This window comes from Phyllostomus discolor, chromosome 1 (assembly GCF_004126475.2).
Source record: "Phyllostomus discolor isolate MPI-MPIP mPhyDis1 chromosome 1, mPhyDis1.pri.v3, whole genome shotgun sequence".
In the NCBI taxonomy this organism is placed as follows: domain Eukaryota; kingdom Metazoa; phylum Chordata; class Mammalia; order Chiroptera; family Phyllostomidae; genus Phyllostomus; species Phyllostomus discolor.
The window spans coordinates 68,246,459-68,271,173 of record NC_040903.2 but is presented as its reverse complement, the minus strand read 5'-3'; the positions used below and the strand labels follow the sequence as shown (position 1 = coordinate 68,271,173).

Here is a 24,715-nt window from a genome sequence, read left to right as displayed (position 1 = left end):
AGCAGCTGTAGGAAATGAAACTCTCTTAGGCTGAAGGAGGAGCCCACACACAGTCACATGCTCTAGGCAGATGCTCTGCCATGATGTCCTACCACTGATGCACATGAATAATAGAAAAGCAATCAAATATCCTTAAGTATTTTCATTTTCCCAGCAGGGACCTTGTTCAGCTACTGCTTTCATGTGGCGACACTGAGAATCAATGCACGAATGAGGCCTTTCTGAACCTAATAAGTGATTACCCTTCACCAAAGGAAGTGACTGGAGTGCTTGCATGGAAACATGTTCTGTAACTTACAAACTCGTGTGTTTCACAGTATTGTCTGTTTTTGTCTGAAGGTAGACTCTTCAATGACTGGGGTGCCAGCGTGGTTTCTCCTCTGTTGCGCCTGGCACAGTAGCATAGGCACTCATAGCTAGCAAACTTGGGGGCCATTGTTTGAGAATGATGCCAACACTGACATCATGTCCAGGTAACAGTCCCAGGTGTGTTGAGAGTAGAATGCACCTCCCAGAGATCGGGTCAGAGCACAGATAGAGCCCTCAAGCTTGCATCAGCAAATAACAAACTTCCTTCGTCTTTGGATAGAGAGTGAGTGCTGATGTCAAATAGTGAAGACAGTCCTCTGGCAGCCCAGAAGAACCAGCAAGGTGATACAGAAGAATTCACCAATGACATGAATGAGGCAATAATGCTGAAATGGCTACAGTTTATAGGAGGGAGCTTGTTCTCTCCACACACCATCAACCGGAGAACCCCTGGGACTCGGAGGAGCTTCTCTGTCAGAAGAAAGGCACCTGCCTCTGCTCCAGGTGCCGGTCGTAAATCTCCTCCTTCTGAGGCAGCTTCAGAGCCACCCCCTCATTTACTGAAATACCTCCCAGAAAGGGAAGTCCTGCTCCCTCCAGATGGAAACCGCACATGTGGGAGGAGTCTTTTAACCCAGAAGGCCAACGACCATGAGTTAGCAGAGCTGTGAACTGTAGGACCCCCTGGAGAATGCCCTGGCCTCAATTCCTGGAAGTTCAAAGCGAAGCTTCCTGAGCCGGAACATTGTCACAGCTGAGTTCAGTTCTCAGAGGGTTGGCAAACGTTCCAGCAACCTTGAAGGGCATTTCAGATTCAGCTCAGCACCCTGCATTCAGGAAATTAAGAGCAGTTGCCACGGAAGCCAAGTGTGATCTGCATATGTGGTTTTTTCCTCTTTTCTTTTTTTTTCCCAAACAGACATTATTCTCCCCACTGCTTGAACCTAGCAAGGGGAGAAGTGCTGAGCTTCCCTGTGAGGCTGAGAAGTGCTACAGGGCAGAAGCTGTGTGTTTATAACCCAATCTCCCCGCTGACAGGGCCATTGTAGGGGCCCAATGACTGCGGAAAAAAAATCCATTCAAACTCCACAAACAACTTCAGAGCCTCATCTGAGCATCTATCCTCAGTATCCTAGGTTTACTGGAGTACTCACAGGAAAGAAAATACTCTGCTTTCCTCTACCAATGAGGAATTTAATTGAGACAGATAAAAGAGACACAAGAAAAATGCCAAAAAAAAACCTTGCCAGGTTTGAAAACATGTGGGTGGGACAGGTGGCCTTGGGTCATGGAGGATGGGATCCACCTGAACCCTGAGTAAGCTTCGGACACCACCACAGGACTTCAGCATCAGAATCTCTGAGGGTGAGGACCTAAACATCTTCGTTTTTAAACTCGCTCCCCTCTTGCTTTCTAAGTTTGAGCAACACTCCTCTCCAGAGGGAGGCTATACCTAGGACTAGCTCAAACCAGGAGCTCTGGGAATAAATTCAGCCCTTCCCCTCAATTCCCCCACACTCTCCTCACTCCCTGTTCCCCTTTTCCTTGGTCTTACTAGGTCATCTCCCCGCTTAGGACTGTGGGCTCCTCCCTTCCAGCCCTTCACAGGGCACCTGTCTCATGCCCATGTGTGAGGACAGAGCCTGACACAGACCACATTCCCAGACTCCCCCTGATTCTCCTCAGGAGGTGCTGAGCCTTGGGAGAACAGGGCAGGCAGATGAGAGACTGCACCCGTTGTGGAGGTATTAGAGGTACTAGATTTATCCAAGACTGGCTACATAATTCACAGAGTCCAAAACAAAGTTAAAATGCTCTTGATCATTAAGCGGGGAGATTTGGAGGTAGTGCCTTTCGGGGGATGGAGGGGTGCACAGTTTTAGATAAGGTCATGAGGATAGGGCCCCGTGAGGAGATCAGGGCCTTTATAGGATGAGGAAGAGACAAGAGCTCTCTCTCTCCACCAGTTGAGGACACAATGAGCAGACTGCTATCTGCAAGCCAAGAAGAGAGTTAGACACCAGAAGCTGAATCTGCTGGCACCTTGACCTTGGACTTCCCAGCCTCCATAATCATGAGGAATAATGTCTATGGTATTTGCTACAGCAACCCCAACTGACTAACAAACCCTACATTACTCACTTTGTGCTTAAACAGGAGTTTCTGCTTTCTGCAGTTGAATCCTGACAAGTACACAGAAAGTCCTCACTTAATGTTGTCAGTGGGTTCTTGGAAACTGCAGCTTTATGCAAAACAAAGTATAATGAAACCAATTTTACCATAGGCTGATATAAACAAAAATTAAATTCCTACAGCACATTTCAGGTCACCAAAATATCAACACACTTCTAAATAACCAAAACACTTCTAATACTAAACATTAAGTTGTGAGCTACATGTACATTTAAGAAAGATGAACAAAAACAAGTAAGCTAATGATTTTCCAACACGCTGACTCCAGTGCACAGTGACAGGTAGTCACAGACTATCCTACAGGTCCTGGCAGCTCAGGGAGCAAGGCGGGACCCCGCCCTGGACGGGGTGCCCTTCCATCGCAAAGCCACTGACACAGAGACCCTGGAGACACGCCGTTTCACCTTAGGTGCACACCTTCGGGATGTGGGAGGAAACCGGAGTCCTCAGAGAAAACCCGCACAGGCGTGGGGAGAACATGCCAACTCCACATAGAAGGGGTCCTGACCAGAAGTCGATTTATTTTCCTCATCAACATCACAAGGAAACAACATTGAACAAAACACCATTATTCAAGGGCCTGCTCTTCCCTATTTGCCTCCCACAGCCCTCGGTCCTGGGCCCCTGGGCATATGGCTGCAATGTGGCTGCCCTGCCTGTCGGTTCTGTCCTGGGGCCTCTTGAACACAGCAGGAGGGTGAGGACAAGAGTCACAGGCTCAGGCTCCTGGAAATGAAAGGTTTTTACCAGGAAAGCATGTAGACAACCTGATTATAACCTAATTAGCCTTTAAAAGTTCCTGGTCATGGGAAACATTTCTATATCTGAGACTTTGGGAAATGCCCGAGTTCAGTGACTCCCTGAAAACGAGAAGAACAAAGAACGCAGAGTCCATCGTCACTGGCTCCACTGGCGGGTGGTTCCGCTTCCCCTCCAGCTCCTGCCTCTGTGGACTCTGAGGAGGATTGGCAGCCTCAACTGCAAGGCAGTCATAAGGCAAAAAAACAAACAAACAAAAAATACAGCTGGGATTAGCATGTCCCTAAGTGTCACTTCAAAATTAGTTGCCTATAAAAATAAGGATTACACCTACAGACTTAAGCATGGCTGAGCAAAACAAACTTGTTTGGTTATAAAAAAAAATCATTACATCTTAAAATGTTTGGGGTAGAGTTGCTAGGTGGTGGCCGTTGTTTTGTTTTTTTCTGTCCCCTTTCCCCCAAATCACATTAATGACATTTTGACACGGCCAAGGGCTCCTCCCTATAATATGAACGCCATCAGGCTCACAGCATGAGTTCACCTCTCATAACAGCACACACGAAACTTCATGCCTATGTTTTACAGAGAAGAGATCGCAAATTCCCATCTAGCACAACAACCGCCGGACCAAAGTCATTACCGGCCAAGTGGCCCAAGCTTGGGAAGACAGGCAGATCCTGGAGAATCTAGATTTGGGGCGAGAAGGGGATAAAGTTCAAAGACCACTGAGGATTTTATTTTAAAGAAATATTCAGAGCTAGAAGATGAGGAAAAGTTTTAGCAAGCTGACTAAGGGCAGTGGTAAAAGACAGAAGGCAGATTCAATGCCTGTTGCATTTCTACTCATTCAATAAATGTTTATTAAGTGCCTGCTATGTGCCTAGTACTATGCTTGTCCTGTAGATGCAGAAACAGACACCAGTCAGGCCTGGTACTTAACAAGCTTCAGTCCCAAGGGAGACAGATAATAGACAAATAATCACATAATCATATAGTGTAGAAAAACTACAGAGTAATCTAAAATGAGTTTGGTAAACTGCCCCCAGAAGTCCACTACTTGTTTTTGCAAATAAAGTTTTATTGGGATGGTGCTCACCAACTCACTTACACAATGTCTCCAGCTACCCTTGTATTACAACGGCAGACTGGAGTAGTCACCTGTGTGGCCTGCAACGTCTAAAACTTTTACTAATGGGCACTTCAGAAAAGATGTTTACTGACTTCTGGTCTAAGATAATAAAATGGGGGCCCTAATTTAGACTGGAGTTTTGGAAGGTTTCCTGGCAGAAGTGATGTTTAAGAAGCAACTGGAAGATGAGGAGAAGTGAGCCAGGCAGAAAGAAGAGAGAGGTCTCCAGCAGAAGGAACTGTGTGGGCACACAGCAAAGGTGGGAAGAGCTGGGCATGTGATGGTAAGGGGCGAAGCAAACATGATGGAGAGACAGTAGCAGCTCCAGGACTTCCACCAATACAGTAGTGGTAGCTGCAGGAGTGCCAGAAGCAGCCAGTAGACACTGAGTGACACCTGCGGGCCAGGCTATGTTCTAAGTAAGTAAGTACTACGTACATTAACACTTTGTCCCTTAAAGGGCCTTCTGCATTCAGTGTGTTTAGAAATGATGGGCTCGCCACTACATTTGCATAACACTTCACTTAATGTGGAGAAGATGTCAGTGGTCCCATGAGACAATCTGGGGGTGGGGCTGGGCTGACAGACCCTTGCGAGGACCAGAGCCCTGCCCGCTCACCCATCAAGGTGGCACCTGGGCAATGCCACTGTGCAGAGGGAACTCATACCCACGATGGTTCCTAAAACAAGGTGATGTCACCCCTTTAGTTAGGTCAATTACGTACTGACATTCAAAAGAAAGATACATCCTGGCTGGTAAATTATGAACCTTATTTGTGATTTCAGACCTTAATTCTATACTGGGAAACACTGGAGAGTAAGAAAATCCTGATGTTCACAACACGATAAAAGGATGGATTCCAGAAAAGAAAAGAACAGATGACAGCTCACGTTATCCTCCTTGCCAAATTCTAGAGAGATTATTAAGTGGGAGTTTTATGAACATCAGAGAACATTGACACGATGACTCTGAGCCACTCCTGTCCTCTCCTGGCAGGTTACCAGGTTGATAGGGCAGAAAAATGCACTGATAGGGTATGTTAAGTTCAAGCAGGATATCGACCAAGAGTTTTTCATATATCCTTTTGATAAGGGAGAGACAATGGGAATTTTTAAAGTGCCACAGTGCAGCTGTGTAGCTGCCTGCACACTGCCGTACCAGAGAGAACACTCACGGAAGTCGGCAGGGCTGGTCTCTGTGGCTCTCCCTCCGGGGGACTGGAGCACACCCAAATGAAAACGCGCAAAGGCTATTTACTCAGAGCTTGCTAGGGCAAGAGAGCCAGCCACCAACAACTGCACTTGGCAGAGACTCAAAGATAGGCAGAGGGGTGGGAAAGCTCTGTAGTAAAAAAGGGGGGGCTTCAGGGATGCCCTGATGGGAGGTGGTTGGCACAGGGAAAGCTGAAGGTGATGCTTACTAGAAGCTAGCACTCCTGTGGTTGGTTTGGGGAGCATATTGGGCTTTATCAGGCTGCCCCTAAGTTGGAAACAAAGACAAAAATTACCCAAGTGTCAGTAATTGATCGTATCCTGGCTATTTAGGGCCAACTGCCACAGGGGTTACTGTTTGGCTCCCTGGACTGGATGCTGAAATCAGGGGTCAGAGTTCTAGTGTAATACAGGGCCAGGCCACTGTCCGTCTGGACAGTCAGCCTCCTACCCAGCACCGTTCTGTGTCCACCATGGGAGAACAGGTGTTCAGGTCAGTTGCCTTGAAAGTGGCATGGAGAACTTTTAGAAAGTAGAGAAAACTAAGCAATGAATTAGCCCCAAATATGGAGGTAATAAAATTAATAATCAATTAAATATCCTCCCCAAGGAAAATCAGGGGCATAAAGATGGATGAAATTTAAATGTACTATAATAGGTAGTGAAAACAACTGTCAGCAATGTCAGTTCACATGGGCTAATCAATGTATTAGTGAGGTGGATGGCTGAGTCGCCTCCGCCAGCTCTGGGGCTTTGGGCAAGTCATTTATTTGATCTCTATCAGCTATAATTGCTCATTTGTAAAATAAACAGGTTAAATTGAAATCTCTCAGGTCCTTTATGGTTATAAAATTTTATGGTTCTGTGATTCTGGTCTTTTATTCTCCATGTGGCAGCTTTACGTTTGCCCAATTAGATATATTAATTCACTAGTAGCTGAATTTGAAAAACAAAACAAACACATCCACGTTTTGTGGCAGTACATCCATATAAAAATAATTACGTAACAGTAACTGTGAATAAAGCACTCTTTCCTAGGAGAAAAGTGACCCAGAGCTAAAGGACTATAGTTGAGAAGCACGAAATATGCATACAATCAAGCAAGAAACAAAATATTCAATGACTTAAAATGATACAGAAAGTGTTACAGAAAATGACAAATATTTTGAGTATTCTGAATGATTTGCTAAAGGTTGTCAAAAGAATGATCAGCTAGTGATTGTATTTTTAGCACATCACGATTTGCAAAAACTTTCCATTTGCTTTAAGTTTCATGGGCTCCCATCTCCCTTTCCCCTGGCTTTGGAGTGCAGTGCGACAGAGGCACACTCAGCAGGCATCCACTGCAACGGGCATGTAAAAGGAGAGTCGTGCCAGAACACTGGCAGCTCCTCATTCTACAGGACGTTCTGGCCAGAGAAAACCCAGTCTCAGAAATGACTCAACAACTTCAATGGCGGGCCCAAATGTTCCATGAGGCTGCTTTTCTTTCAAGTCCCTGTTCCTAGGAAGTGGTAAATGCCGAAAACTGCCGTTTCCTGCTGCCCTTCACCCCCATCTGAAGCTACTCTCAGTGTTGGAGGGGCGGATTTTAAAAGATGCAGTCTCATAACACGAGAATGCTTTACATTTTCACTTGCAAGAGCGGGGTTAGGGGGGATTTTTCACTTGCCCCTTCCTGGCTGAGAAGCCTTGTGTTTCAGGTTTGCAGCTCTGTGGCTGCCATTTGAACCTGACTGCATTTGCTCCAATTTCAGAGAAACACGCAAAGCCAAGGCCAAAGTGTGTTTTGCCCATGAAGCACATGCAGTGCCTGCTTACACAAATCAGCCTCTTTTAAAGACCAAACAATCCTGGCTTACATTTTACAGTCTGTTCCCCAAGGGAGGGGGACAAATGCAGAAAGAGACCCTTTAAATTGACACAAGTCTCTGAAGTTTAATGCAGAGCATAAAGTAACTTCTTGATAAACAGCTGAAAGTGGCAAACTGGTTGTCTTTCTTGGGTGTGCCCAGCTCAATGGAAATGCTTTCTTTCTCTGTACTTCTACTCCAGGGTGAGAAAGGGTTGAGCAGGTGCAAGGGAAGGGGAGGGGGCAGACCTGCATGCAGGAAACAGGAAGTTATGGGAGATCAATGGCCCCTGGTTTGTCAACTACCAAAACCAAGCACCCAAAGACTGACTCTATGTACTGACTCTAATGAAGGATTAGGAGGTTCCACCTAATATTTATTGTTAATTATCGTAAATCCCCAAGCAATTAGCAGGCACTTTTTGAAAGGAGAGTTTATCTTTATTTTTCTGCAAACTCTCATGGGTGTGTCCCCTATTTAACTGCTCTGACTAAAAGCCCTTGGGGATGATGCTAAGTAGTAGTCAGGGTGTCTAATCATTATTCTTAACACATGCAGAATCTTCAGGTGGCCAAGCCAGCTACGGGAGTCTCTCACCCCAGTTACCATGGTACACATCAGGCAGAGTTCTGTGCATTGCAAGCTGTCACCCGTGTATGAGACACAAAGGGACAAAAGGCAGCTGCAGTCCCCAAATGCCCTGAGAATTGCAATAAGTACTGAACTACCCATATTTTTTTCATTCTCCTTGTAATATTCACATATTTTATACTAAGTTGATATAAACTAACTCATTTCAGCATTACTCAGATGAGAGCTCCTTTTCTTAATACTCATGTTCTCTTGCAAAGTTCCACATGAATACAGCCTTGTAAGAGACAACCAAGAGAGTAACTGTTTAAAAGAGCCAGAAGGCAAATCTTCAATAACAATACAGTTGACCCTTGAACAAGAGAGTTTTGAACTGTGTGAGTCCACTTACATGGCTGCTTTTCAATAAACACTGTAAATGTATTTTCTCTTAAAATTTTCTTAATAACATTTTCCTTGCCCTAGCTTAGTATACTGTAGAAAGAATACAGTATATAGCACATATAACATACAAAATATGTATTATTGGACTGTTTATGTTATCAGTAAGGCTTCCGGTCAACAGCAGGCTTGCTAGCAGAGATCCTTTGGAGGAGCCAGAAGTTGAATGTGGATTTCCAGTGGCAGGGAGGTCAGTGCCCCGACCCCTGTGCTGTCAGGCTCAGCTGCACACATCCACAGCACGGCCGCTCCTCACTTATCCTGGATGCACGGACAACAGGGTCATATGGAAAAATCTACTGAGATGCTAAGGTAAACGTAAATATTCTCTCTTCAGCATTAGGTAAGAAAAGAAGGGTGAAAATATTTTTCTAATAGAATATGCAAAGGTGAACTTCTATATTACAAGAAGATACTGAATTCCACAGCAGCCCACACCAGGCACTCCACCGGCACATTCCTCTGGGGCCCTTACTGCTCTCTCCTTCCCCCTGTGTGTGAGTCTGGTCCAGGGATTCTCACATCTGGCCCCACATCAGAGCCACCTGACTTAAACAACTGCACAGAACAACTCATGTCTAGACCCCAGGCCAAGAGATTCTGATTTAATTGATCTGGAATAGACCCTGGTGGGGTTTTCTGTTTGTTTGTTTGTTTTTCATTTTAATTTATTGATTTTTTTAGAGAGAGAGAGAGATGGAGAGAGAAAGAGAGAAACACCGATTTATTGTTCCACTTATTTATGCATTCATTGGTCCTTCTCATATAGGCCCTGACCAGAGATTGAACCCACAACCTAGGTATACCAGGACTACACTCTAACCAACTGAGCTACCTGGCCAGGACAGGCCCTGGCAGTGCTAACATGCAGCCAGAGTCCAGGACCAGAGGCTGCAACCAAAGCCAACACACCACTGCCGTCCATCACCTAACCCTGAATATGTGCAGACAGCCAGAAAGCCGATGTGCTGCTAGCTCCAAATCTCCCAGAATTTTATGTACAGGATATTATTAGAGGGGCTCTAAACTGTTGTTTGCTCCTGCTTATTTTAGAAGTCAGAGTGTATTTTAGGAAAGTGGTTATGGGCTGGCTACTCTTCAGTTGTTGCTTATTAATTTTAGGTTATTTACCATAACAACCTCTCTCAACATTGCAGAGAAGTCTGTTTTCCTTTAAAAGGAGACGACTAGACAATTCACAGAAAAGGCAACTGAAGACAAGAGTGAATGAAATGAAAACCACTAAAGATAAGATGTTCCAAGGGCGAGGAAGCCAAGAAAACTCCCGGTCCAAATTTTCGTGTAAGATAACGTGAGGACCAGTCTCTGCTAGTAGGTAGCTGGCCAGCCAGCAGCCTGCCTGTGACTCACGTTCCTTATCAGTAAAACCACAGAGCTGACTTAGACAAGCAGTTCTCAACGCCACTCTGGGGACAGCGCCTGGCAGGTTCTCACCTGCCAGGGGTGGGAACAGAAAAAATAAGTACTATAAGAAAGGGAGGGTTCGGGGGCTGTGTTTTTATTTTTTGCCTGGAAGACTGTTCTTTTCTGAGATTCCATCTTTCCTGTACTTTTGTATGACGTTAAGTTTATGTTTTGTGTGAACTGACTTTCACAATAGATTTAGTTGGTTCAAATGTGTGTACACAGAATAGCTGCTCAGTGGACATTCCTGAGCTCAACTGAAAGCTCTTGTAAAGCTCTTGTGAAAGCCCTTGTGTGAGGCACCAAGTACATTTTTTAACCAGGAAGAGCACAGATAATGCCCTTTGGCAACCAGAGACAAATTAGTCCTTCAAAGAAGAGTGATACCTTTGCTTTATCCTCTGTATACAGGGTGGGGTAGAAGTAGGTTTACAGTTGTGAGTACACAAGACACAGAGTTTATTCTTGTACAATTTAATTCTTGTATTTTCCATAAGAACCACTGTAAACCTACTTTTGCCCCACTCTGTATTTCAATGGTTATGTTGGACCAATGACTCAATCTCAGGCAGTTAGGAAGGTGAGTGAAGGAGAAAACACACTCTTCCCAGTGTATGGGTGTGCCCCTTCTGTGTCCTGACGCTGGCACATCTACTGAAGACTGGGAGGAAAACGGCAGAGGAAAAGACGAGATCTGGCCTGAAAAGCAAAGTTATTTTGTGGTGTCCATCACCTAGTATGTGGGGTGGGGCCCTCCAGAGACAGGACAGTGAGAGCGTGGATGTGGACAAGGGAAGGCTGGAGAGGAAACTGGACCTTCCTTTCTTGGCCTAGATGTTGAGGAATCTGTAGGCCGAGGATTCTCCTTGCAGATGGCAGGTGAGAGATGGTGGAAGCACCCTGGGCATGGGGTTGCCAGAGGGACCCACTGAACAGACCCCTGGGCTATCAACAGCAAAATATACCCCTTGAAGGACACGGACATCTTGATCTTCCTTTGTAACATCTTAGCTTTTGGTGTTCTCACCACCTTAGGTAACCAGAGGTGGTCGTGTTCCTCAGCAGGAGACACTGAGCACAGGTTACTTCTGGAGCTGCAGGGGAGGCTGGGGTCAAGTCCGCTGTCTTTCATGGGCTCTCTCTGGAGCTAGCTTGGGAGAGCAGGTGTTGTCCTTAACAAAAGGGTAAGACCACCTAACCATGTGAGGTGAACTGTTACTGCAGCCCTCTTTTGCAGACTTTACTTGCTGCTTTATAGAAACATCTCAAATTTTCAAATATATAGCTGGTCTTACTTTCATCATCTTGGGCTCTTTTGTCTACCACTTAGAGTCTCTGAAGATGGCACCCATTGAGGGGACTCCAGCTTCCCCTGGCCCTGTCCCACATTCACCATCCCACAGAGCATAAGAACCTAGAGGGTGGCTTTCTCAAAAGGAGACCAGTCTCATGGCCTGGTTGGCGTAGCTCAGATTGAGCACGGGTCTGTGAACCAAAGGGTTGCTGGTTCAGTTCCCAATCAGGGCACATGCTTGGGTTGCAGGCCAGGTCTCCAGTTTGGGGCATGCAAGAGACAACCACGAATTTATATTTATTTATGTTTCTCTCCCTTTCTTTCTCCTTCCCTTTCCCTCTCTAAAAAATTAAAAAAAAAAGACCAGTCTCTATCCTAAAGGAGGCCCCTCCTTTGAGAACAGCTCTAAGGGAGTTAAGCATCTGGTGCAAAGTGACCACTCTATGGCAGAAGGGCAGTGTGGAGCCCTGGCTCGTTGCTGCAGCCCTGGCAAGCACCACCCCAGGCAACTTCTGGGTAGGACCAGGCTTCAGAAGGAAGAGTGGACACCAGAGTACACAGGCCATGCGACTGTCACATGTTCTCATATGTAGTCAGTGCCATTGGATTCACAACTACATGAGCATTTCACAAAGGATTTAAAATGGTTACACACAAAAGCAAATCTTTTTTGCTACAAGTCAACCATCAGGATGCTCTGCACCTCTCTGGGAGCTGAGTTCCTCCTTACGAGTCACCCTGTCCGGGTAAGCATGAGTTGACAACTTAAGCTTTAAGCTGGACAAATTCTATACACCTCTGTTGTGGTAGCAGAAACATTCTCCTTCAGAGAGATAAAAATATGCATTTTCAATTCCCTGATTTTCACTGAAGTGGGAACACACCTTTGAGAACCCCATATGGCAGACAGCTGTAAGTGGGATGCTGAGTTCACAAGGAGACTCCCTTTTCTGGGCACAGCTCCTGAAACACCTAGATGGGTCCCCCAGGGCCACAGTTATGCCATGTGAGCCTGACCTTATCTGCCTAATCCAAGAATAGCTCTTGACCCAGCACAGGTGAATGCTGTCCTAGGAATCTGAACTCTGAAAAAGGAGGGAGGAAGGGAAGGCAGGAGGGGAGAAGAGAGAGATAAGAAAAGTGAGACTTGAGAGTGAGGGGAGGGGGAGAGAAAGACAGACAGACAGACAGACAGACAGGGAAGCAGGGAAAACAGTGTTGAGTGACACTAATGGTTACACCCCAGAAAGGACCGTGAATTCCTAAGATGACATTCCAGGAACAGACAAGATTGCCTCTACAATCTTGGTTGTTCATTTTTTCCTTTGATTAGCTAAGATAAACCAGTATTCTCCTAATACACATCTTTAGCTTAAGCTAACTGAAGTCGATGTTTCTTTAGCTAATATGAAAATACTCTAGGTCGTGTTGGGCTGCTACTCCTACAACACTGGAGTAGAAACAACTTAAAAGATATTTAAAATATTTCTCCAAATGTTGTGAAAAACTTCACATAGGTTTGGCAGGAGAATGCCACTGGGTCCTTCGCCCCCAGGGGGCCTTCCATGAGTGCTGGAGCCTACGAATACTCAGGAATGTTCCCGTTCTGAAGTGCTACATTTGTGTGACCACTTGTCAGAGCAATGAACCTGGCAGAACCCCTCATTTCAAAAGGCTGAGAGAAGCTGATGATGTTAGTGGTCCGCCTGCCACAACTGACCCTCAATTAAAACTCACAGCAGGTGTGGCTCAGAACACTCCCCCCACTGAGGAGGAAACACCCTTTGGGGCAGGCAGAGGTGGTGTCCTGGAGCCTACAGCAGGCTTCAGAATGACCCAGGTGGCAGGTCACCGAAGGCCAGCGCAGCGGTCTAGGCTGGCCTTCAGGGTTCACGCAGGCTCTGCACTTGATCACCACATGGGAGAAACAAGCACAGAAACTGTTTATCCTGAAGACACATGAAAACTGTGCCCAAGTGCTGACAACCACTTTGCCATCATAGTGCTTTGATTACTCTCAATATGGCTAGTACAATCACATTCACGCAGTCCTTGAAATGAGAAAAACTCAAAGTGGAAATGCCCCCTGAATGAGAAAGCCCAAACCATGGAAACATGGAGTGTATCAGAAACACAGAGATGCTCTAATTCATTCCACTGTGGTGTCAGATAAAATCTAAGGGTTCAGATAAAATAGGGGAATAGCACCTTTTTTGCTATTTATTTTAAAACATACCTGACTAGAAATGGGACAAGCTATTTTAACAATGACAATTATCAAACTATATGCTTGTCAGAACAATTTATTCTTATACTACATTCAAAGGACACATCAGATTGTATTTGGAGACATCAGATTAAGGAGCCATTGAAAAATCAGCCCTTCCATTCTAGGTAGAGCTCCACCTGTCCCAGTATGGGCCGTATGTTCTAACCTCTCCAGGCGAGATACTACTTTCCCTCATTCCAATATCAGATCATCTTCTCCCGACAAGACATTGTTTTTATCCTACTTAAATTTTACCTGTGACTTCTGCAGGAGTTCAGGACATGACACCCCAAAATACGCCACTCTAGCATATTGACCACTTTGAGTTAAAGATATATTAAATGTTCTGAATTAAAAGAAAAAAAAGCAAAGACAAGGAAAACACTCTGACCTCCTCTCTTTTTCTTAAAAGCATTAGATGAAATTCTCATGTGAAAGATATCCTCCCTATGCTAGAAGGAAAGGAGCATTCTTATCATCACGATAAGAAGGTGAGATGGAGAGAATTCTACACAAACAGATCTGCTGCCTCCTTCAAACTAACACAAAAGCAAGTAGATCTCACCATTTATTTGGGTCTTTATTCCGTATGAAGCCTTCCATATCACATAAAACCTGTACTAACTAAATCTGTATGCTTATCTCCTGTTGATCTGCCTTATGTTAATTTAATTCTCAGGCCGAGCCCAAAAGAATCCTAAGAGGGTAAATGCAAAAGTTAGCCTCACTCCACTTCTGTGTTCTCGGGCCCCATGTCCTGACCCTCACCCTGCCCAGGACAAGTGGTAAGCTGTGATTCCTTTCCCTGGGACTCATTACCTTCAACACAAAATAAAAAAGATTGATTATTATGTCTACTTGCTATAATTCTACATCTTCAGGCACTGAAAAGGCACAGTGCCCCCACCAAATACTGGCCCTCAAATGCAATAACACATATATATTAACAAATTCCATTGGTCAAATGTCTCCAGGTAAAATAATCCCAGTCACTTTTGGCTCTCCTTCCAGAACCTGATTTCCAACCTGTGGCCATTCAGTGGCTCCTCATGGAAACTTCCTCAACCACTCTTGCATTTTCCTCAGGCTGGTACCTGAACAACAAGACACGGAATTCTGTGACTCGCTTTCTGGTGGTTCTTAAATGATGCAGTCATTTAGTTATGACTTCCATTCCAGTTCTCAAGGACAAGATGAAACTGGAACTGGTTAAGGAGCCCTGTTCCAACAGCAAGCCCTCTGCACACAAAGCACAGCTCCCACGGTCACCCAACACTTCTCCTAAGAAACTGTGTTCTCAGAGTTCCTCTGTAGCTAATTCAACACTTTCAGAGTCACTGGCTGTGTACACCAACTACTGGGACCTAGGAGACCAGCTGCCCGCCACAGCAGGGTCCAGTCTTTCACTGAAGTTATGCATATAGTTTCATGTATATTTTAGTTGGACTGCATTGGTATAGCCTAGATTTTCAATTCGGAAATGTCTGTTAGTCAAATTACTCACAGATCATGATGACAAGCAAATAGTAGCCTTAAGAATTGCCTGGACAGGAGAGGTCTGGCTCACACAGGCCAGTTCAGATGACCAAACCTTCAGTACACCCCTTGCTGGGGAATCCTGGCTCTGCCCACAGACCCTGTGAGGTTTCACAGGGTAATCTTTGCTTCCTCAGGAGACATGGGAATCATTGGATTTTCTTCTCAGGGAAAAAATGCCCAAAGAGACACAGAGAAGAGCTCAAAGAAGACACCTTTGGAATAATTCCACCAGAGCAAGGGCAACAAGGAGGGTTTTAGGCCCCTCTGAAACTCAGTCATTCCCTTCACTGCTGACTTACAAAGTTGGGGCTATGGGAATGGATCGGAGGAACAGGAACTCGGCCACTGCCTTACAGGCTATAAACAACAACAAAAGGTGAGGCAGCCCAGGGTGCTCTGTGATGACAACAGCAATTTAGAGAATGAAGAGGGGATTATGGCTGGACTGGTCAAGATGCATAAGGTTTTTGATAAGTAGAGTGAGAAAAGGGGAAGAGGATTATAAAACTACCAAAATGAGGAGATGGGAGATGTGGAAGCATAGTGTACTGAGAGAGCAGACAAGAGTTCTTGTTTGTTCCAATGCAAACAGGTAGATGTGTCATGAGAGACGCAACAGGAAACAGGAGACGCCCAATGTCCAGATCTTGAATGTGGACTAAATGGTTTGACCAGTGGAGAGCCATCCCTTAATTGAGAGAGTGGGTTGATCAAAGGGCACTACAGCTTAGTTGGCTTTAGTGACACTGGAAGAGTGGAAGATGTGGAGAGTGAAGGCTGTTGCAACTGCCCAGGTGTAAGGCGATGAGTGCCCAGCATAGGAATGTGCAGGAGAGAAAGACACAAGAGACATTATGCAGGGCCTTACAGCCACGGACCCAGGGGGTGGACCCAGGAGAGGAGTGATTCAGCTTCTCTCATCTTACTTCAGACACAAAGCTGTGCCCTGCTCATATCATGTTCTTCTGCCCCTCTGGCTGTTTCTCCATCTTCCAAAAACTCATTACTCTGCCACACCCAACTAGCCAACTTCTGCTTGGTCTTCAGGGCTTGGCTCACAAGATAGCTAGCTCCTCAGCGAAAGTCCCTTTCCATGGGTGGGTGCCCCCTTCCTGGGCTCTTGGAGCACCCAGCACTTATTAAAGAACTGGTGTCTTCTGCTTATGCTTCTGGGTCTCACCCTAGACTGCAAATGCAAGTCTCATGTCCCATTTGCTTTTGTATCCCCCAGATGCACACAGCACATATGTATAACAGAAACATAACTGCCACTAGAGTGTGGTGGTTTGGATTCTGGTTTTTAGAGTTGGATCCAACAGGTTCAAATCTAGTCTTTGCCACTTATGACCTGGGTGGTCATGTGGAAGTTGCCTAATCTCTTTGATGTTTAGGTCCCTTGTCTGCTAACTGTGGGTGCCCACAGTAACTAACTCAGAGCTGCTGTGAGAATATAGGATAATGCACACACAGGGACTGGCCATAGGAATTCCCCAATCAGTATAGAGGAATACTGTTATTAGCATCCAAAAAAGATTTGTTCAATGAATGGAGAGATGGATGAACAGTTGGACAGATGGAGATTCCATCTTTCTTGCCATCAAAGGGAATATATACTTTGAAAAGGCTATAATGTTTGTGGCAACTCAGAATTAATTGATGATCTTTGAGGAAACAGCATCAGCACCATGGTTGGGCAGAGCTGTGTAGGACAGGGGTGATCAGTGAGTCGATGAGGAAGTAGAGCAGTAGATGTAGAAACACTACTTAAAGAAGTTTAGTAGCAAAAGAAGGCAAGAGGGAGAAAAGAAGGGGAGAAAAAAGAAGGAAGGAGAAGACACAGGCATTCCGAAATCATCAAAATCCACAGCGTGAAAACCACTGTCCTAAAGGTCGGAACTTCAGAGGACAAATCCTCCCACTATGTACTCCCAATAACATTAAGTGTTTGCTTTATTTAGTTCATCTTAAAAACCCAGGCTATCATTATGACCTACCTCAGAAGCCAGAATTTTTGTCCTAATGAGGGTAATGCATCTAGACACTGCTAACCACAATGCGCAATCACAACATTCAGTCTCTTCGCCTGTGTCTCTGCAAATCAGTCTTGCACAATGGGGAAAACTACCCATTTCCATAATCCCCCCCTCTTTCCTCCCTTGCCTGACATTGCAGCCACAGCACATGGCTCACCCACAGGCATTATTAACTGAAACAAGTACCATTTTCTATCGCAGTGCTACAAGCCAGTGGTCTGATTGCCTTCCGGCATAGCCTCATCTCCCTCAGGCCTCTGGGGCCACATTAATTAATTCTCCCATTAGATGTCCTATTGGAAGGAAAGAAAGATATCCAAATGTATGGCATGGAACCCTGCCCTGTTCTTCACTTCTCTCTTTCTGCTAACAGCCCCAGAACTCTCCCAGTCCCTCAGACTTGAGCTCCCACTTCCTTCATTCCTTACCTCCCAGTACTTGCAGAGTTCCATTGAGTCTTCTTCCTTAGTGTCTTAAGGAAGGTCCACAGGGTTGCCTAGGACCCCAGCCCTCTGGCTAGGAATTTCACAACAGGTGGTCTTTCAGTCCCTACTCGGAGAGGGCTCTACTCCACCCCTGCACCTGCCCCAAAGGTCATCCTCCATTTTCCCAACACTCCTTTCCAGCCCTCCTCCATATAACGTTCTTCAGCGGTCACCCGGAGGCCTCACAGAGGACGTCCGAGCCCTTTACCCTGTGCTCTGGCCCATCTTTCCTGCTCCTTCACACTTGCATCTTCTCAAACACTCCAGCCATGGCCAAACTCAGCCCCCACTTGTCATCTCTTTCTGTCTATAATTATTCCAGCTGCTCCATCCACAGACACATTTCCCCTTTCCCCTGCCTCCATCCCAGAAAAGCCTATATCCTTCAAGGTCACTCCAATGTCACCTTCTTCTGACTCACCAGGTGGCAATGTTTGACTCCTCTTTTGAACCCCTCTGCCAAGCACTTGCACTGTCCTAAAGGTGCGCAGGCCACTTTTAGGCACACTTACAGGGCATTCTGAGAGGATTCCCTGTCCCAGTGATTGGCACCTCAAGGTGTGGACGGGGTCTAGTTCATTTTGAAAGTGTGCATACAGTAATCAATAAGGTTCAAGAAATAAATGAATCTATTAATTCAGCTCAAAATACCACCACTTTCTTTCCAGAAGGCAGTTTAAGTCATTGAAACTTTAGAGCCATAAATAAATATTCTCTTTTCTTATTTAAAATTCTGGAGAAGCTGCATCTGAGAGGCAAACCTTAGCCAGGATTATTTTAAACAATAGGGGCATGTCTGTGGTATGCCATTCACACATTTCCTACTGGAGTCTACATTTTTAAAGAGTGTTCCATGTTCCAGCCAAGAGGAACCGACAACAAAACTGGAAATTCTGGGATATTTCCAATAGGGATTTAACATATTATATTGAAACTATTTTTTTTAAGTTTCTAGTTTTTTAATGCCAATTTCTATCTTTGAAATGAGTACAAACTGGCCACTCTCAAAACATTTTTGTTAGGATACATATATTTATGCCTTGAAAATACTTGAAGATTCCTAATCACTCAAGAAATAAAGTATTCTAACTTTTTTTTTTAAGAGGGAAGGGAAGACATACTGTAATCCTCAATCTTTCCTCTCGTCAAACTGGTATGATTCAATTCAACAAAGATATATGGAGCACCTACTACGTAGCAGGGACTCTGCCAGGCACTAGACATACATTTAGAGCTCAGATAGGATCCCTCCCTTCAAGGACCTTTCAATACAATGGGAAAGACAGACAAGGAACTGAGCAATTAACTCTATTGTGACAAGTGTCAAAAGGGAGAAAAATACCAGATGCTGGAGCACACAGAAAGGTCAGTCGAAGCATCTTGCTTTCCGAAGTTTCCTCAATCAGTACTTCCCAAGGGTAAGTGTGCACATGAATCGTCTGGGGGTCTGGCTGCACATCCTAATTCAGAGGGTGCAGGGTGGGGCCCCAGAATCTGCATTTCTAGCAAGCTCCTTGGAGATGTTGATGCTCCTGTCTAAGGACCACACTCAGACAGCAAAGGACCCCCCAACAGACAGCACACCAGTGCAGAGGAAGTACACTCCAGACACAGGAGAGCATGTGAACACGGCCAGAGGGAGACCACAGCACAACCACTCCTTTCCTCAGGCATCTCAAAGAGGGAGAGCAAAAAGAATTAAAGGCTAGGAGGATGTCAACAATCTTGGAAGTATGATGCATCCCTATTAAGTAGATTTAAGAGCTCTCCAATACACAGTAATTAGCAAAAGACAAATCTAAATTATTTAGGAGTCTGAGCTACAAAATATTTTTAAAGGGAGTTGACTTGTTTCAAGCACTTCTAGACTCTTGAACCTACAGCTATTCGGATCACTGGCCCATCTATTTAGATGTAAAGCTAATTATTGTTGACATTTAGCACACTGGTTTCAAGAACTTTAAAATATTCATTTTCCTAGGCAGATTTCCGAATACCTTTATGTTTTTTTATTCCATCCTGAACAATTTTTCAGAGTATTAAAGATAAATTTCAACTGGATCTGTTCCTGAGTAAACCAAGTTCAAAATACAGTGGTATCTCGGTACTTGTTAATTCATTCCGGAATGCATGATGAGTGCCGAAACCAACGAGTATGGAGCAAGCGACAGCAGTGAAGCATTTTCTCTTATGGGGCGGCATTGGGACTCAAAACAAGTTCTAGCGAGTGCAATGAGTTCCGAGCAAGCGCAGAGTGCTGGAACATTGCTCTCTTGTCAAAATTCTACGAGTAGAGTTTAACGAGTTCTGAAACCAATGAGTACTGAGGTATGACCGTAGCAAGATTTTATATAATAAATGTAGATGATGCCATTCAAAAAAGATACAATGAACAAATCTAAGTGATATATTGATATTACAGGTAACTTCATTTAAAAAATTATGCTTTTTGCAAGTAAGTGAATGCAGCTCATTGCTGCCAAAGGAAATTACATGTCCACTCTAAATGAACTCTTGTAAACAGAGAATACAGGCGGATGAAATACTATGTACTGTGAAAAGTCTCGCTGCCATCTGTTCATCTGACTCAGCAACAATACTGTGAATATTTCAGGCACAATTCTTGCGTAAGTAGTTTCTTCAGAACAAAGTTTCATTCAGAAGTTTGCACTATACTGCTTGACACTGGTCATTATAAAAGAACACTCATTCAAAATTATTTTTTAAAGAGAGATATGTTTGTGGAAAAGTTACATTGACTGAATAATAATAATAATAGACCAAAATATCTAAATAAGGATTGTCCCCAAACTACCTAAATGAGCTATAGCATCCATGTCTGCATAATGAAATACTGTGTCACTTAATTAAATGACGTTTTATAAAAATAAAACCTACTTGCCATATTTCTCCAGGAAATTATATCAATGAGCAACTTTTTTTTCTGTGACAGTAACTTATTATTCCTATAATCTTCTACAAGATTTTAAGAAATAAGTATTCCAAGAAAAGAAAAAGAAAAAAACCTCACTCTGGGACCAAGAACAAGTCAGTCAAAGTTTCAACCATTCTACTGACCCCTTTAAAGGAAACCGGAGTAAGCCCTGGCTGGTGTGGCTCAGTGGATTGAGTGCTGGCCTGTGAGCCAAAGGGTCACCAGTTCAATTCCCAGTCAGGGCACATGCCTGGGTTGCGGGCCAGCTCCCCAGTACGGGGTACTCGAGAAGCAACCACTTATTGATGTTCCTCTTTCTCCCTCCCTTCCCCTTCCTAAAAATAAATAAAATCTTTTTTTTTTTAAAAAAAGGATACACTCACAAATGAATTTGTCTCCCAAGTTTTAATGTGATGTGAGCTATCACTAACATTGGGCCCAGGACCTGAGGCACTACACTACATCTGCACTCTGCCGTCCTTAGGGGCCCCTCTCCCAGGGGCTGTATCAAGTTGCTTTGTGCTGGAGGGAGTTCTACTAGGATTAAACAAACAACAAATAAGCAAGCAAACACAACAACACACAAGGCTTCACAGCTAGGGCAACTGGGTTTGGATTCGTGGATATGCAATTCAAACAAACCGACTTAACTTGACTCAGGGAAGCATTCAATTTTAAAAAATGGCTACATTATCCCTTGGTTCCCCAGCAAGGAGACTCACTAGAAAGAATATCCAATGCTTGAGTGAAAACTTCTTTCTGTTAGTTGACTTTTATACCCAGAAAAAGTTACATAATACATGTATAAAAATTAGTCATTGAGGGCAATTCTGTGGCTTCTCAAACACGTGGGTTTATTCTGCAAATGGTACCTCTCTCACTGGTCATCGTCAGTCTCTCCTCAGTGGCTTCCCTACCCTGGTCACCCTCAGGATCACCCAATGTCCCTCAAACTCATTCTGAGGTCCCTGAGAGTATGTGAGAAGGCAGCCTTCTCTTTGTTTCTAGACAATCCCAGAAAGTTGCAGAGAAGATGGAGGATAAAACAAAGCCAAGGAGGGAAGGAGCAGTACTTGGGTGTCCAGCACACCTCCCTGGTTGTTGGCCACATGTGGAGAGTGGAAAATATCTTCCTGGATTATAACCTTTCCGCCGAGTAGGACTTTCCATATTTTCCAAATTATTCCACAGTCTGTAGCTGGCTTCTTCCTACTGCACCTCTAAGAAGTGGTATCTCCCTTCTATTGACAAGAAACTAGCACAAGGCCCTGGCTTGTGTGGCTCAGTGGACTGAGTGCCAGCCTGTGAACCAAAGGGTCCCCGGTTCGATTACAGGCAGGGAACATGCCTGGGTTGTAAGCCAGGTCCCCAGTAGGGGGCGCACAAGAGGCAACCACATACTGATGTTTCTCTCCCACTCTCTCTTCCCTCCCTTCCCCTCTTTCTAGAAAATAAATAAATAAAATCTTTGAAAAGAAAAAAAGAAACTAGCACAAGAACCAGCATCATCAAACATTCCCAATATTTTATTTATCTTTAAGACAAGCTCTGAGTGAGGCCGGCCTCTTGAGCTCCTTTCTGGTGAATTTCAGAGAACCGGAGACTGGATAGCAATCACAACCCACAGCAACACTGCATCCCCAGGACACAGGGGGAGGAAAGAACAGCATATCTAATTGAAATCATCAGGGGAATTTTGGAAACCAGATTCAATATCCTGTCCTGGAATCTGGCCAAGCTACCTGGGCAGAGTCTTTTTTCTCTGCCACACATACCAAAGGGCCTTGTAAATAAAAGGAAGAGTTGTTTTCTCACCTTCTCCTGAGGGATTCTGTACAACAGACAGTATGGTTATGCACAAAGAGTCTGAAATTAGGAGGTCAGAAACTATTGCCAGAGTTAGGTCTGTGACCTTGGGCCAGTCTCAGCCTCTGCCTCTGTTTCTTCAACCGGAAGCCGAGAGAGCTGAACCAAGATCCCTTAGCTCCTGTTCCAGTGCTCTGTGACTCTAATGTTAGGGGATGCAGACAGTGAGACAGACGAGAAGAGCAGAAGTTGTCACAGTTTTGTTTTGTTTTGTTTTTTTTCAGGAAGAAAAACAGTAAAGCTGACAGATTTCTGACAACTTGCAGGACACTGGGTATTATCACGGCAATCCTCTGTCCCCTGGACGAGTGCCAGCCACCTCACTGCTGCAGGATCTGCACACGCTGCCAGTAGGGCTTCCCTGGGCCCCCACAGGGCACCCTACCATGGGGCAAAACTTGTGTGGCTGATTTCTGGGAAGGCAGCTTTGCCCTATTCCCATTGTCTGACGAGATGTCCCTGGTACATGTAATAATAAGGTAAACAGCAAACATTTGGAGAGCGCATGCTATGTACCAGGCACCATTCCAGTGCCTGTCATGCATTAATTCTTTAATCTCTACAACAACCACATGATGCAGGAACTGATATCACCCCCATCCTCCTGACAAAGGAGGCACAGAGTTGAAATCATTTGTCCAAGGTCACAGAGCTTCTTCTGCATGGTGGGGTCAGATGAAAACTCAGGTCTTCACCCATGTGCTGCACTGCCTCTTTAACAGTACTAAGAAATGGACCATTGGAGATTTACTCTTTCCCCATGAGTGAGCACTCCGACATGCAGTGAGCTGTTGCCTACATCAAAACTATGTGGCCCTGTCTTAAAGGGACAACATGGAGACACCAGAGAGAAAAAAGCACAATGGGAAAGATAGACCTGGGTCTGACTTCCTGCTCTACCTGTTACCACATACGTGGCCCTTGAATTTTCTCACATAAGTCACAGTTCCTCATCTGCAAAACGTGGATAATAATATCCACTTCTTAGCTTTATTGTGACAATTACATAAAACAATGCTCGTAGAAGTCCCAGATAATTTCTAAATTATGACAAAGGAAGAATATCTATATTTAAAATCTCAAAGAATAGGTAAAATTGCTGTAGATTTCTGGTGACTTAGTTGGGACAAAGGACTGAATTCTGATTTTAGAGTTATGTCTATTAATTTACTTGATTGACATCTATGTCAATTATTCTATTTCTATCTACTGACATGTATTGAAATGTACTGACATCTCCTTCTCACTATTCATTGGGAGTCACATAACTTCGGATCCCCACCGGTTGTTCCAAGAGTGTCCGGAGCTCCAACAGCAGTTTCCTAACAGAAGGGAAGGCCGGGCACCCTGAAGATGAGAGCAGTACTGCGAGTGAGAAGCCGACTGCCGAAGCTCTCCCCAGCTCCATCACTCACCCCACCCCACACTCCCACACTCCGAAGGTGCCTCAGTTTCTCCTCCCATAAAATGGAGACCAGTTTCTGCTCTTAGCTCTCCCACAGAGAGAGTACGATGAGAGCGGTGGTGATGCCTAATGTCTGTGCAGCCCCCAGCCCTTGAACATGCTGCAGGGTGTCCAACCCACAGCCTGGGGGTTGCGTGTGCCCCCAGATGGCTATGAATGCAGCCCAACACAAAATCGTAAATGTACTTCAAACATTACGAGATTTCTTTTGTTTGTTTTTGTGAGTGTTTGTGTATTTAGTGTGTGGCCCAAGGCACTTCTTCCTCCAGTGTGTCCCAAAGACACCAAAAGCTGGACACCCCTGGTGTTTCACATGCCTGGTTATCTTATTTAAGTAATTAGCAGATTTTTGACAACCAGGAGGACACGTTTAGTAAATTAAGCAAAAAAAATCCCTCACTCTTCAGCGGAAGGATATAAGAAAACTGAAATGTATATCTACATAGGTGTATAAGTACATATATGTGTATCTGTATAGTACACACAATGTGTATAATATATGCACGTGTGTGTTCTTAATACATCAGTTCTGTAGCCTTCAACAAGACCAGAAACACATCTATCACACCACTGTATTTGTTTAAAAATATCTTTACATGTGTTTGCATTCCTCAGTGATATCTACCACATGTCAAAATCATACAGTCAACACTATTTTAAAAATACTTATGGAAAAAATGCAAATGGCTAAAAATGGGTCCCATTTATCAAATTTCATGCAACTGTTAGTGTAGAACTGACTCCTTTAATTGTATATTTCCTAAAAACTTCAGACCAGTCACCTAAGACTCTGGTCACAATTTTAAGCTGACTTTGAAGGAAACATGCCAGTTATACACAGCCTTAAAATGATAACTTTTAAATTTGGGTGCTTTAAACCACCCAAATTATAAGCCTAAATGTCACGTTTGTAA

The 24,715-nt window shown here is 44.5% G+C and overlaps 1 protein-coding gene and 1 long non-coding RNA gene across 2 annotated transcripts in view; both read right to left on the bottom strand.

Moving 5' to 3' along the window:
• Positions 1 to 24,715, bottom strand: part of CAMK1D (calcium/calmodulin dependent protein kinase ID) — a 399,721-nt gene that overhangs the window by 212,382 nt on the left and 162,624 nt on the right. The gene's annotated exons all lie outside the window — the stretch shown is intronic.
• Positions 569 to 8,704, bottom strand: LOC118500244. The gene is made up of 3 exons (XR_004902797.1): positions 4,108 to 8,704; positions 1,740 to 1,743; positions 569 to 579 (listed from the first exon to the last, which is right to left on the bottom strand). It is a non-coding gene; the product is annotated as an uncharacterized LOC118500244 (long non-coding RNA).